The sequence below is a fragment of the Anomaloglossus baeobatrachus genome, chromosome 8 (assembly GCF_048569485.1).
Source record: "Anomaloglossus baeobatrachus isolate aAnoBae1 chromosome 8, aAnoBae1.hap1, whole genome shotgun sequence".
NCBI classification, from domain to species: domain Eukaryota; kingdom Metazoa; phylum Chordata; class Amphibia; order Anura; family Aromobatidae; genus Anomaloglossus; species Anomaloglossus baeobatrachus.
In genome coordinates, this window is record NC_134360.1 from 236,896,151 (window position 1) to 236,909,173 (window position 13,023).

The following is a 13,023-nucleotide window of genomic DNA, read 5'->3' on the forward strand; positions in this document are numbered from 1 at the left end:
AGAGAAGCATCTGCTGCACTGTTTCTTTGGCTGACCTCTGAATTGACAGTCCGCAATGTTGCCCATTACTTGGTGCCTCTTCAAAAGAGCTTGAAAAGCACATCTTAAAACCCGTTTGCTTTGACATCTTTGCCTGGGAGACTCCCTGCTGATGCAGTATAACAACCTTGTGTCTTGTTGCTGTGTTCAGTTTTGCCTTGGTAAATGAACTGTGACATTAAACATGTCAGGGATCGGGTGTAACAGATGACTTGGGAAGATGGGGTAACCTATGGAGACGCTAATGCTTGGGTCACTGAGCTCACCCAAAAACCCGGAGGTTGAGTGTGAAATGGAGGTAGTGTGTGAGAGGGAGGTAGGCCCCCGACCTGGCCCTGATCCTGATGACAAGTACTCAATGCACCCACCACCCAGGGGACTGACCAGGACAGAGGTCCCCAAAATCCCTGCAACAACAAACTACAGCCAGGGGTAAAATGAAACCCATCCACCCCTAAAACCTACACCAGGGAACAACCAAGAATATACAGGTAAGTGATAAGGGAAAAGAGGTAGTACAACTTTCAACAAACTGCAGCAGACAGCAACAACCGCATCTTCTCTGCTCCTAGGCTAGCTCCTAACTGAATAGAATAACCAGCATCAAGTCCAGGAAGCAGAGGGCTTAAATCCCAGCAGAAGTTGATTAACTGCTGCCAGCTGAGCCAGTCTGCTGCTGCACCAGACAAGGAATTAACCCTTAATGTGCCTAAAGGAAAAAACTACATTTAAAGTGCATGGTCCCAAATGGTAAGGTAAGAGCTAGCCCTGAACCTGTCCCTATGCATGTGGCAAAACAGCCTTCCACAACCTCACCTTTTGGAGCAGAGTTTGGCTGTTCATCACACAGTTTTAAGCCTCCCACACAGCAGTTTCTGTTTCAGTTAATGACAGTGATTCAACCTACATATTAAAATGATCGAGTTCACCCATTTGATATAATTAGTTACTCATACACCTGACTATTATCTGACAAAAATCTCCCGACTTTATGCAGGTGATCCAGAAGAACTGGAGCTGTTTTGAAGGTAATTGGTCACAGTAAATATTGATGGGATTTAGATTTTTTTTTTGTTTATTCACTTATTATTCACTTTTGTTTATTCACTTTTTATCAATTAATAAAATGCAAACTCTTAAACACTTCTTTTGTTAAAGCTTCTTACAATGCAACATTTTTTTCTACACCTGAAGAACCTTTGATTACCAATAGTTCTTGCTTTATGAGTGTGTGTGTAATATGTCAAAGGTAGAGTCCCTGCCTTTGATGCAGACTCGTCCGCTAAGCCCGCATCTTTCCCTGCATCATGTGCCTCGAACAGCCGTGGGTGCAGCATCAGAAATCCACCTGCAGCTTTTAACCAGTTAAATTCCGTCAACCAGCTTTTCCAGTACAGAAGATTCAAATGGCTGGCCTAATTGCCATACAGCGGGTCATGCACTTGGCGATGTGTATGTATAAACACGTATGAAGATGTATCTATATTTACATATACACACGGTACGGGCCGATACAGGTAGTAATTAACACTAATGAACACCTTCATTTTCTCTTTTTATGGTTCTTAATCCGGATAATCGCGGTGACTTGGCTGATCGTAGTACCAGATATTCAGGCTCTGTCCTTGGACGTCACGAGAGCTGAACATAAGAGAAGGGAAGTCTTCCGATAATTGGTGGAGGATGGGCATTTTCAGTTCCACATTTTAAACAACTTTAAAAGTTTAATCCCCGTGTTCATACATCAGGTCGTCACCGGAGGAACATTAAGGCTAGATCTTCACACGCGACAGAAACTTCCAAAACCCTCATTTATCAGATTTTTGGCTTGAGGAAATTAATGTGATTGCCGCCAAAACATTAGATGCAGAGGTCACACGGGTAGATAACACGTGGTCACGGATGTTATGGAGAAAGCTGGGGACCGGGGCTCCTAGACTGGCCCTCAGGCTAGGGGGTTGCTACCTATCCCTGATCTCAGAGTTACCTCTGAAGGTGAGGATGTCTGAGCCGCCTTCCTGACCCTGTTCCTGACCAGCCCTGATCTTATACCCTGTCCCCCTTACCCCAGGGGAGGACCGGGACAGGAATGTGATAACACCAGAGATAGTTTTGATTTCCCCTGTTTGTCTATCTCACAGCATGCTCACACAGACATATAATAAGAGGTAAGGAGGAAAATAAGAGCAGGATAGAATCAACAAGACGACTAGAGAATGCACAACAACTCCAAACACCACACAATATAATCACCAACAGCACACAGACCAACACAGCAATAAACTATAGTCGGCGTGTGAAAACAGATTCTACCATCTTAAAAAGGTGGGGAGTAATTGTGATAGGTTTCCAACAGCATGTGATCCCAGAGGTAACCAGCAGGCTAGCCGAGGTCAACTCTTGCTAGCCTGACTATTAATGAGCACACAGCTGGTTGACGCTTGAGTCTGTGTAACTCGAACACCAGAGAAACCACGGGGTGGACTGTTAGAATCTGTAATATGAACAGTGTCTGATGCCGCCATAACACCTGGCAAGTTTTGAGCAAAACTTTCTGTGACACACGTAGTCGGCATGGGAAGACAGATTCCACCATCTTAAAAAGGCGGGGAGCAAATGTGATAGGTTTTCAACATGTGATCCTAGAGGCGACTAGCAGAGGATAACTCTTTCTAGCCTGACCATGAATGAGCACACAGCTGGTCGACGTCCAAGCCTGCCTGTGTAGCTTAGAAACCCCAGAGAAGCCATAAAGTGGAGTGTGAGAATCTGCAGTGTGAACAGCGTCTGATGCTGCCATGACACTTAGCGAGTTTTAAACAACATTCTGTGTGACACACGTGACCGCAGCTCTGGTAGAAAGCAGTAAATAAAGGGTGCTAGAGCATTGAGGGATTCGTCCGGCATGTAATGGGCATTTCACTTTTTATTGCATTTAGTCTATTTTTTTCTGATATGTTAGAATTCCTTTAAAGGGAACCTGTCACCACTTTTTTGGCATATAAGCTGCGGCCACCACCAGTGAGCTCTTATATACAGCATGTTAGAATGCTGTATATAAGAGCCCAGGCCGCTGTGACAACATAAAAAAAACTTTATAATACTCACCTAACGGTCGCTTTGCAGTGGAATAGGGGCTAATGGGCGTCTCCGTTCTCCGGTGCCGGCTCTTTCGGCCATCTTCGTCCTCCTTCTGAAGCCTGTATGCATGACGCGTCCTACATCATACACACTCGCCGGTCCTGCACAGGCGCACTACAATACTCTGATCTGCCCTGCCCAGGACCTGAATGCCAGCGAGTGTGGATGACACCGGACCCGTCATGCATCGCGGCTAGAGAAGAAGAAGAACAAAGATGGCCGGAAGAGGCGGCTCCAGCACCGGACAACGGAGACGCCCATTAGGCCCTATTCCACTGCAGAGCGACCGTTAGGTAAGTATTATAAAGTGTTTTTTATGTTCTCACAGCGGCCTGGGCTCTTATATACCGGTGGTGGTGGCTGCAGCTTATAGGCCAAAAAAGTGGTGACAAGTTCCCTTTAACGTCTCCTCTAGCTCCTCCCCTGCTTAACTACTCATCTTCAACAGATAGTAGTAATAAGTAGGGGAGGGGCTAGAGGATTATTACTACTCCTATGTTGAATATGAATAGTTAAGCAGGGGAGGGGCTAGAGCATCAATATTCCTATCTGTAGATGAATAGTTAAGCAGGGGAGGGGTAAAAGCATTAACTATTCATCTACAGATAGCAGTATTGATGCTCTAGCCCCTCCCCTGCTTAACTATTCATCTTCTACAGATAGGAGTACTAATGATGGACATGCATACTGCTGCTCTATTAATCACTATGGAAATTATGTACAGGGTTTTTTTAAATGGTGGGGATTCCAGTGAACAGACCTCCAACACCATCATTCATGACATATGCACTGAGGCTGGGAACCCCTTTAAAGGGACATCGTCCATAAAGTGTAATGAAAAATGTTGCGACTTTCTCATAGAATTCATGCCTCTGCTCCTTCATTTTCAAAACCAGTTTGGTCCCAGTGAATGGGAATATTCCTCTTTATATCCACATGCTAGAAAATCTTACAGAAAACCAGAAACATGTCGTTAAGAGAAGTTTCCTCTGTGCCCGCCCTCTGCGGGTCGTCCGAGCTAGCCATGTAATTACAAGGAGGAAACTTTATATCAGTTTTCAGTCTATTCTGCAGAATTGTAGCAAAAAAAAAAAATATAGATGTTTCATTAATCATTATCCAATTCATTTTGCACTCAGCTACTATTACTTCCAGGGTTGTTTTGTGCCAAGTCTTCTATATGATTATACCGGCTGCCAGGGAATGAAACCGATGAGAAAAAGCGACCGCGCGGATGACCGCTCTTATAATTATGTGAAGCCACTGCCACATTTCTCATCATATTGGACATACTCTTATTTATTTGGTTAAGTAGCGGCAACATATTCTGCAGCGCTGTACAGAAACTTGAAAATCATTAATTACCAATAGCAGTCCCTGCCCCCTGAATCTAAATCCCTATCTCATACATAGGCTGGGACTAATTTCATAAAAAGTCAGCAAAACTACTGGTGTATATTCTGAGCCATAAAAACATGGAAAGAACATACAAACTCCCCGGGATCATAGTGCAAACCACTGAACCATCTATGCCGCCCCAGCACTACTGTATATAGGATTACTAGCTGTAGTACCCGGCGTTGCCCGCGATAGTAACTGTCTCTCTGTCTCCTTTCCCTATTAATCGGTCTCCTTTCCCCATCAATCGGTCTCCCTTTCCCCATCAATCGGTCTCCCTTTCCCCATCAATCGGTCTCCCTTTCCCCATCAATCGGTCTCCCTTTCCCCATCAATCGGTCTCCCTTTCCCCATCAATAGGTCTCCTTTCCCCATCAATCGGTCTCCTTTCCCCATCAATCGGTCTAGTTTCCCTGTCTGCATTGTGACACGCCAACATTCTTCTAGAGTTCTGGCTGCACTGTGGCTCCCAGCTCCATTGACTTTAATGTAAGTAGGTTTTTTTGGCAAAAAACTGTAAAACGCGGGGTTAAAATTTCCCCTGAAAATATAGTCTATGACGTTCCCTGAGTCACATGGGGTGTGTGCAAAATTTTGTGATTGTACATGCGACGGTGCAGATTCCTTTAGCGGACATACATATATATTTACACACATACACTCAGCTTTATATATTAGATTAATTTACTTGTATAACGCCATAACATAGCATACTCTGCAGCACTTTACTGTCAGTTTCATCACTGTCCCCATTAAGGCTCACAATCTACAGTCCCCCCCTCTGTATGTCTCTGGGGTTTGAGGGATAACTGGAGAACCTACACACAAAGACTTGCAGTTATAAAGGCTACAGAAAAGGGCTGGCCTATTGGGGTATAAGGACATTGTAACACTGAATTTTCATATTGAAATGGGGTCGCGGGCTATCAGTCACAGGGGAGAGACATTGCAAAAAGCAATCTTCAATGGGGGCGACTCAGGACATGAGGCCATCAAAAATGTTTCAGCTGCCCAGTCGGTAACAGCAGGTCCCAGTTTAGAGAAGGGGTGCAGAAGTGCACATACCACAGGGGCTTCCCAAGGAGGCGGTGGGCTGAATGGCAACAGTCTACACCCGAATGGCCGCTTTATTAGGGATACCGGCCCGTTCACGATTGCTTTTCTGTATGAAAAGTAAACAAGCGATTCTGGAGTGCAGCAGAAAACTCAAGTGGTCGGCTTTCCATAGATCAGTTCAGTGCGAATCCACATCAGAATGAGAAAATCAAGTGATCTCAACCAGACATGGATAAGATAAGGGGAAGGTCAGTGCAAGATTAGCAGGAGCAGAGTTTCTCAATCGTCCAGTCTTGTAGGGAAAACGTGCAGGAGAGGGGAATCCTGTGAAAGTAACAAAAAGGGGCCAGAAGAGGATGTCAAGAACCGATCAGACGAACGGGAGGTGGAGTCAAGAAAACGGCAGCCAGTGGCGAAATAACATTTGAACGCACAATGCATCTGTCTTGCCTCAGATTTGATCCGCCGGCCCCCTGTTTTGTGGTCCGGTTCCCTTTCTGCTGAGCCACAATCAGATTTGGTCACTGTCATGGTTCTGAACACTTTGTTTGTGTGTTCATTTCCTTTCTGCCAACAAGTGTTTCCAATGCTGTAATTTAGTCTGCCCTATCATTTGGCGGGTGTAACTATTTAAAGTTTCTCCGGGTTTCGATTTCCCACTGGTGATATTTCTGAACTTGACCCTGTTTGGAGCTACAGCCCGTCTGTCAGATTATTACCTTATGTCTTACTCTGCAGTTTCCCCAGATTCTTAAGGAGGTTCGTGGGACCCTCGATGGCCGTGTAAGAAGCAAATGTCCGAGTGGTCATCTAAGTCATCCAGTTTGGTTTGTTTCAGTCTGCACAGGGGCCTTTAGTGACTGCACAGTAAAGGGGGCTTTACACGGTAGCGATATCGGTAACTATATCGCTATCGTGCGTACCCGCCCCCATCGTTTGTGCGACACGGGCATATCGCCGCCCGTCGCGCACAAAATCACGCTCCCACGTCACACGGCTTACCTGCCCTGCGACGTCACTATGGCCGGCGATCCGCCTCCTTTCTAAGGGGGCGGGTCGTGCGGCGTCACACGGCAGCCGTCCAATAGAAGCGGAGGGGCGGAGGTGAGCGGGATGTAACATCCCGCCCACCTCCTCCTTCCGCATAGCCGGTGGAGGCAGGTAAGGAGATGTTCCTCGCTCCTGCGGTGTCACACAGAGCAATGTGCACTACCGCAGGAACGAGGAACAACATCGCTAATGAGAGCTGACCGATTTTTGGTTTTAGGACGACCTCTCCATGGCAAACGATTTTTGCCACTTTTGCGATCGTTTTAGGTCGAACAAAAGTGTCACATGCTGCGATAAAGTTAATGACGCCGGATGTGCGGCACTAACGACGTGACCCCGACGATAAAACATTAACGATATCGTAGTGTGTAAAGCCCCCTTTAGGACCTCCAATCTGTACAAGACCCGGGTGGGTCAGGCATGGTTAGATCTTATTTTACATTATTTTCCAAGTAGGCACGTCAGTGTGTAGAACAGCATCTTTAGTTAGCACACAAAAGCCATGACAGCAGATGACTATTTTCAATGCAAATGCCATGGAAGGGTCAGAATTTGGCACATGATGTTGAAAGCTTTCTTGACCCGAAATAGGTCCTCTGAGACCAATGTATGGACATTTGTACAATTTGGCATACCAAGAATTATAGCAGATAAGGTTATTAAGTTCATCCCTTCCCAGCAGCGGTTTACCCTATGGCAGAAGGACGCTTTCAGCAGGACGATGGACCCTGCCATAAGGATCGTAGGATAATGACTTGAGTGTTTCTTGTTATCCTGGTCTTCACAGCTCCTGGATCCTAATCTTATAGAGCTCCTCTGGGACAAGGTATTAAGGGCCTTCCAGACAGGTCAATACTTCAATCTCGGTTACGGCAACGGTGAGAAGCCATCCTGTCCGCTGGGGGAAAGTATCTCGGCAAAACAAACCCAACACCCAAGGAGAATTAATGCCATAACAGAAAGTTGTGCTTCTGAAGGTCAAAGGAGGTCCAATGTGCTACTAAGATGGGACCCTCAAAGTAGCCAGTGACTATGTATGAATGGGGGGTGATCCAAAGATAGGAGGAGTGAATGACAAAACTAACAATTTGACTTCTGGATCACCTTTTTAGGAGGCATCGCCAGCGACACACAAGCTGCGATATTGTGCCAGCCTAGCCTCGCTCCTTTGTTACATGTTGCAGATCATGGGCTGCCCCCCCCTTGAAGCAGGGGCACACACCTATTAGGACCTATCTCTGTCAGGTAGCGGGTGCGTCAGGCAGTGCGGGTGGTGAGGAGAGGACAGGGCGGCATGGTGCATCGGCACCCGCCACCCACTAGTACCGCACGGCAGGCTGAACTCTGGATCCCGCAGCCGCTCCTAGTAGGAGCTGTAAGATCCCGTCCTCCGTGCCTGCCGGCCGCTCTGCATTGCAAATCAGCACAGCGGGGACTGGACTGATGACATTGACATCATCACTCTGCGCCCCGTTGTGTCGAGTCCTGCAGTGCAGAGCGGCCGCCACAGTCACAAGCTGGGGAGACTGCTGGGTGGCTGAGCTGCTGCCACCAGTAATAAAAAGGTAAATATTAAATCAGAAAGTCTGGGGAGCTGTTGTATATGATGGGATGGCTGAATATGGGAGCCCTATGGGGGGCCTTATATGAGATACAGCTCCCCCCCCCAATAGGGCTCCTATCATGTGAGCCCTATGGAGGGGCTGTATATGACATGGGAGCCCTATGGGGGTGCTATATATGAGATGAGAGTCCTATGGGGGGGCTATGGGATGGGAGCCCTATGGGGGGGGCTGTATATGAGATGGGTCCTATGGGGGGCTGTATAAGAGATGGGAGCGCTTTGGGGGGCTGTATATGAGATGGGAGCCCTACGGGGGGCTGTATACAGTATGTGTTTGTGGGGGGGGGGGCTCTAGGACCCGGAAGCACCATGTGACCGGTGACGTTGCCCGGTCACATGGTGCTGTTTAAGGTCCTGCACTGCATAAATGCAGAAATACGCAGCATGTGAACGCACCTTTTTCTTTAAAACTAATCGTTCGAATTTATTCAAGTTATAATTTATTAGTTTGCCTTCTTATTTACATTTAGAAGACATCGAGGCTGCCTAAAAGGATATAAGAAACTGGCTCCAAAAAGGTAAGTTAAGTAATTTCTGTAGGAAATGAAATTGAGAGGAAGCGAATCCAGCCTAGAGACATTTAACCATAAATTCCATGTTTTCCAATAGGTGTATAATAGTGATCACTGATGAGCGATTGTAATAATCACTATTCGCATTATTTGTTATTCGGCCAGTAAATAGTTACAATTTTCGTTTCATTCACCTTTTCAGTTCTAATATTTTACAACCTGAACGACCATGGCTTGCCCCCCCCCTAGTTTTGATCCTGGGTACGCCCATGGTGCAGACTGTAATGATACGTGAGCCCCTCGCTGTCCAGAAGTGAGCAGTCACAATACCATTTCCCAGCAGCGAGCAGCAGCGGAGCGATCTGCTATAAACGCTGAGCGGCCGAGCAAGAGCCCGATCACTTCTGATAAAACGCAGCCATTTACCAACATCGCAGACAATCAATAATTGTAATGATCTGCAGCTTTCTTCTCTCTAGGACAAGCAGCAGAGGGGCCTAAGTGCCCTAGTGGTGATATACGGTAACTACCGAGCCCAGGGTAGTCCGGCCAGAGCCTCATTATTGTATTTATTGTAAACTACGGGGATTTAGTCACTTGATCAAAACAACCCGTTTCCCATCTCGTCCCAATCTGTCCTGGTAAATTAAACTCCATCTCTCGAGGAGCGACGCTTCCGGGCCGGCGCTCTGCTCTGTAATTATGAATCAGTTGTGTTACGGGAATCTCCCCGAGCGGAGATCAGTGTCCAGCCTGTGCCGCCGTTGGGAGGAATACCGCCTGCTGTATATATTTAATGCTGCTGAAAGCTGCCGGCTCATCTGTCACGATCAGCGCGGACGCTGCATGCCTCACTACGTATATAGCAGTTCCCGTAATTACTGAAGTTCCCGGCATTTCAGATGGCCGGCAACCGGGGTGGAAGATTACTGCGCCCTGGCCTGATGCTATATGCCTCCATACAATAGTATAACGTGAAGATCCAGGGCACAATGCACAATCTGTAGCGTGACCCCACCCGCCATGTGCTATTTTATGCTTCTAGTCTTATGGGTTAAAAACGGCGTTCCATGGATTGTTAGATACGTTTTTCTTAATACTCCACCTTCCAGTACCAGCAAAGTGAATGACATTTCTGAAACCCCCACACATTTTTTTCCTTGTGGATGATGACTCTTCTTTACTAAACACCTCGGCAGCCTTGAAATCTACCAATCAGCAGAATAGGAAAGCATTCCCTTATTCTTGAATCCTGCCGTACACCAAAACACTCCACAAGACCCGCCGTATAGCGGGGACACTCCACAAGACCCGCCGTATAGCGGGGACACTCCACAAGACCCGCCGTATAGTGGGAACACCCCACAAGACCCGCCATATACCGGGAACACCCCACAAGACCCGCCATATAGCGGGAACACCCCACAAGACCCGCCGTATAGCGGGAACACCCCACAAGACCCGCCGTATAGCGGGAACACCCCACAAGACCCGCCGTATAGCGGCAACACCCCACAAGACCCGCCGTATAGCGGGAACACCCCACAAGGCCCGCCGTATAGCGGGAACACCCCACAAGACCCGCCGTATAGCGGGAACACCCCACAAGACCCGCCGTATAGCGGGAACACCCCACAAGACCCGCCGTATAGCGGGGACACTCCTCAAGACCCGCCGTATAGCGGGGACACTCCTCAAGACCCGCCGTATAGCGGGAACACCCCACAAGACCCGCCGTATAGCGGGAACACCCCACAAGACCCGCCGTATAGCGGGAACACCCCACAAGACCCGCCGTATAGCGGGAACACCCCACAAGACCCGCCGTATAGCGGGGACACTCCTCAAGACCCGCCGTATAGCGGGGACACTCCTCAAGACCCGCCGTATAGCGGGGACACTCCTCAAGACCCGCCGTATACCGGGAACACCACACAAGACCCGCCGTATAGCGGGGACACCCCACAAGACCCGCCGTATAGCGGGGACACTCCTCAAGACCCGCCGTATAGCGGGGACACTCCTCAAGACCCGCCGTATACCGGGAACACCCCACAAGACCCGCCGTATAGCGGGGACACTCCTCAAGACCCGCCGTATAGCGGGGACACTCCTCAAGACCCGCCGTATAGCGGGGACACTCCTCAAGACCTGCCGTATAGCGGGGACACTCCTCAAGACCCGCCGTATAGCGGGGACACTCCTCAAGACCCGCCGTATAGCGGGGACACTCCTCAAGACCCGCCGTATAGCGGGGACACTCCTCAAGACCCGCCGTATAGCGGGGACACTCCTCAAGACCCGCCGTATAGCGGGGACACTCCTCTAGACCCGCCGTATAGCGGGGACACTCCTCTAGACCCGCCGTATAGCGGGGACACTCCTCAAGACCCGTCGGCTATGGGGAACGCCCCCGCAAGACCCATCACTCACGGGGAACACCCCCGCAAGACCCGCCAGTTACAGGGGAAAGTCCTCCAAGACTTGACGTATACCGGGAACACCCCACAAAGTTATTCACACACCCATCAGTGGTTTTAAGGTTCTGGCTGATCCCTGGTAGTAAAACGTGGACGTTTGTTTTTGTGGCTCTTAAATTTCTTCATAAATTCTTTATAAAGCATACAAAAATTTTGTGTGACTCCGCGGCTGCAGATAAGGAGCTGCCCCGAGTGTGGACACTGTCTGAATCACTTGTTTGTTGCTTCTTGAAGCTAAACTCCAACCTTCTCCTCCTCCGCCGCTGCTCCCCCACCTTCCGCTGCGCTGCTCCTTCCTCCTGCACGCTGGCTTCTTTGCTGTCCATTCTTTCAGTAACAGAGCTGGTGGGTGACCCAAATGTCAAGCGTGGGGGTGGCGTGGCTCGCTGACATTTTATTAAGTGGGGTTACACCAGCAAATAGACCCTTTCAGATGTCAAGCGGTTTAACTGAGGTGGGGGTTAACCCATGGGCTGCCAGACTACAACGCCCGACCACCACCACCTTCCTTCTTGTATGTGAGGGAATCGCTTTACCAGCAATTTCCTTATAACCTCTCTATAATATAGAGGAGCCATAGGAAGTCAGCCATCGTTACCCATGATAAGTATATTATGGAATTGTCCTCTAAGCAGTTTTCTAACAAGTGTTCGTTCACCAAAAGTGTCTGAAAAAAGTAATTCTGGGAGTAGAAGAATTTTTGGAACCATGGATAGAAGTTGCAGAAGGATTTTATCGCACGCTGGACGAGCAACGACCGCAAACAAAAAGAGGACGGTGCCAAAATCTGCCAGAAAAATATCTACACTTAGGCTGCTTTCACACATCCAGTTTTTGCCATCAGGCACGATCCGGCGAAAAAACGGATCCCTCGCATCAGTTCCTTCCGTTTGACGGATCCGTTGTGATACGGAGCATGCTCAGTTCAATAAAACGGATCCGTCGCTTGATTCCGTCATATGCTGGATGACGACGGATCCGGCGCCCATAGGCTTCCATTATACAACATGCCGGACGGTGCCAGATCGGGCGTGGTCTGTTTTTTTGCCAGAGACAAAAAAATGTTGCATGCTGTGTCCTTTCCGGCAGCCAGACGAAGAAATTTTGCAGAATCCGGCGAATGCCGCATGCAACGCAAGGCCATCCGGCACAATCTGGCGCTAATACAAGTCAATGGGGAATAAAATGCAGCCGGCGCCAGATCCGTTTTATCCGCATTTCGCTGGATTGTGCCTGATGGCAAAAAATGGATGTGTGAAAGCAGCCTTAAGGGTAGTGGGTGGCACGGTGGCTCAGTGGTTAGCACTGTACGGTGGCTCAGTGGTTAGCACTGCAGTCTTGTGGTGGCTCAGTGGTTAGCACTGCAGTCTTGTTGTGGCTCAGTGGTTAGCACTTTAGTCTTGTGGTGGCTCAGTGGTTAGCACTGCAGTCTTGTGGTGGCTCAGTGGTTAGCACAGCAGTCTTGCAGCGCTGAGGTCCTGGGATCAAATCCCACCAAGGACACCATCTGCAAGGAGTTTGTATGTCCTCCCCGTGTTTGCGTGGGTTTCCTCCGGGTTCTCCGGATTCCTCCCACACTCCAAAGACATACAGATAGGGACTCTAGATCGTGAGCCCCAATGGGGACAGTGTTGCATATGTACTGTATGTAAAGCGCTGTGGAATTAATAGCGCTATATAAATGAATGAATAAAAATAAAATAAATAGAGACTCAGCGATTTT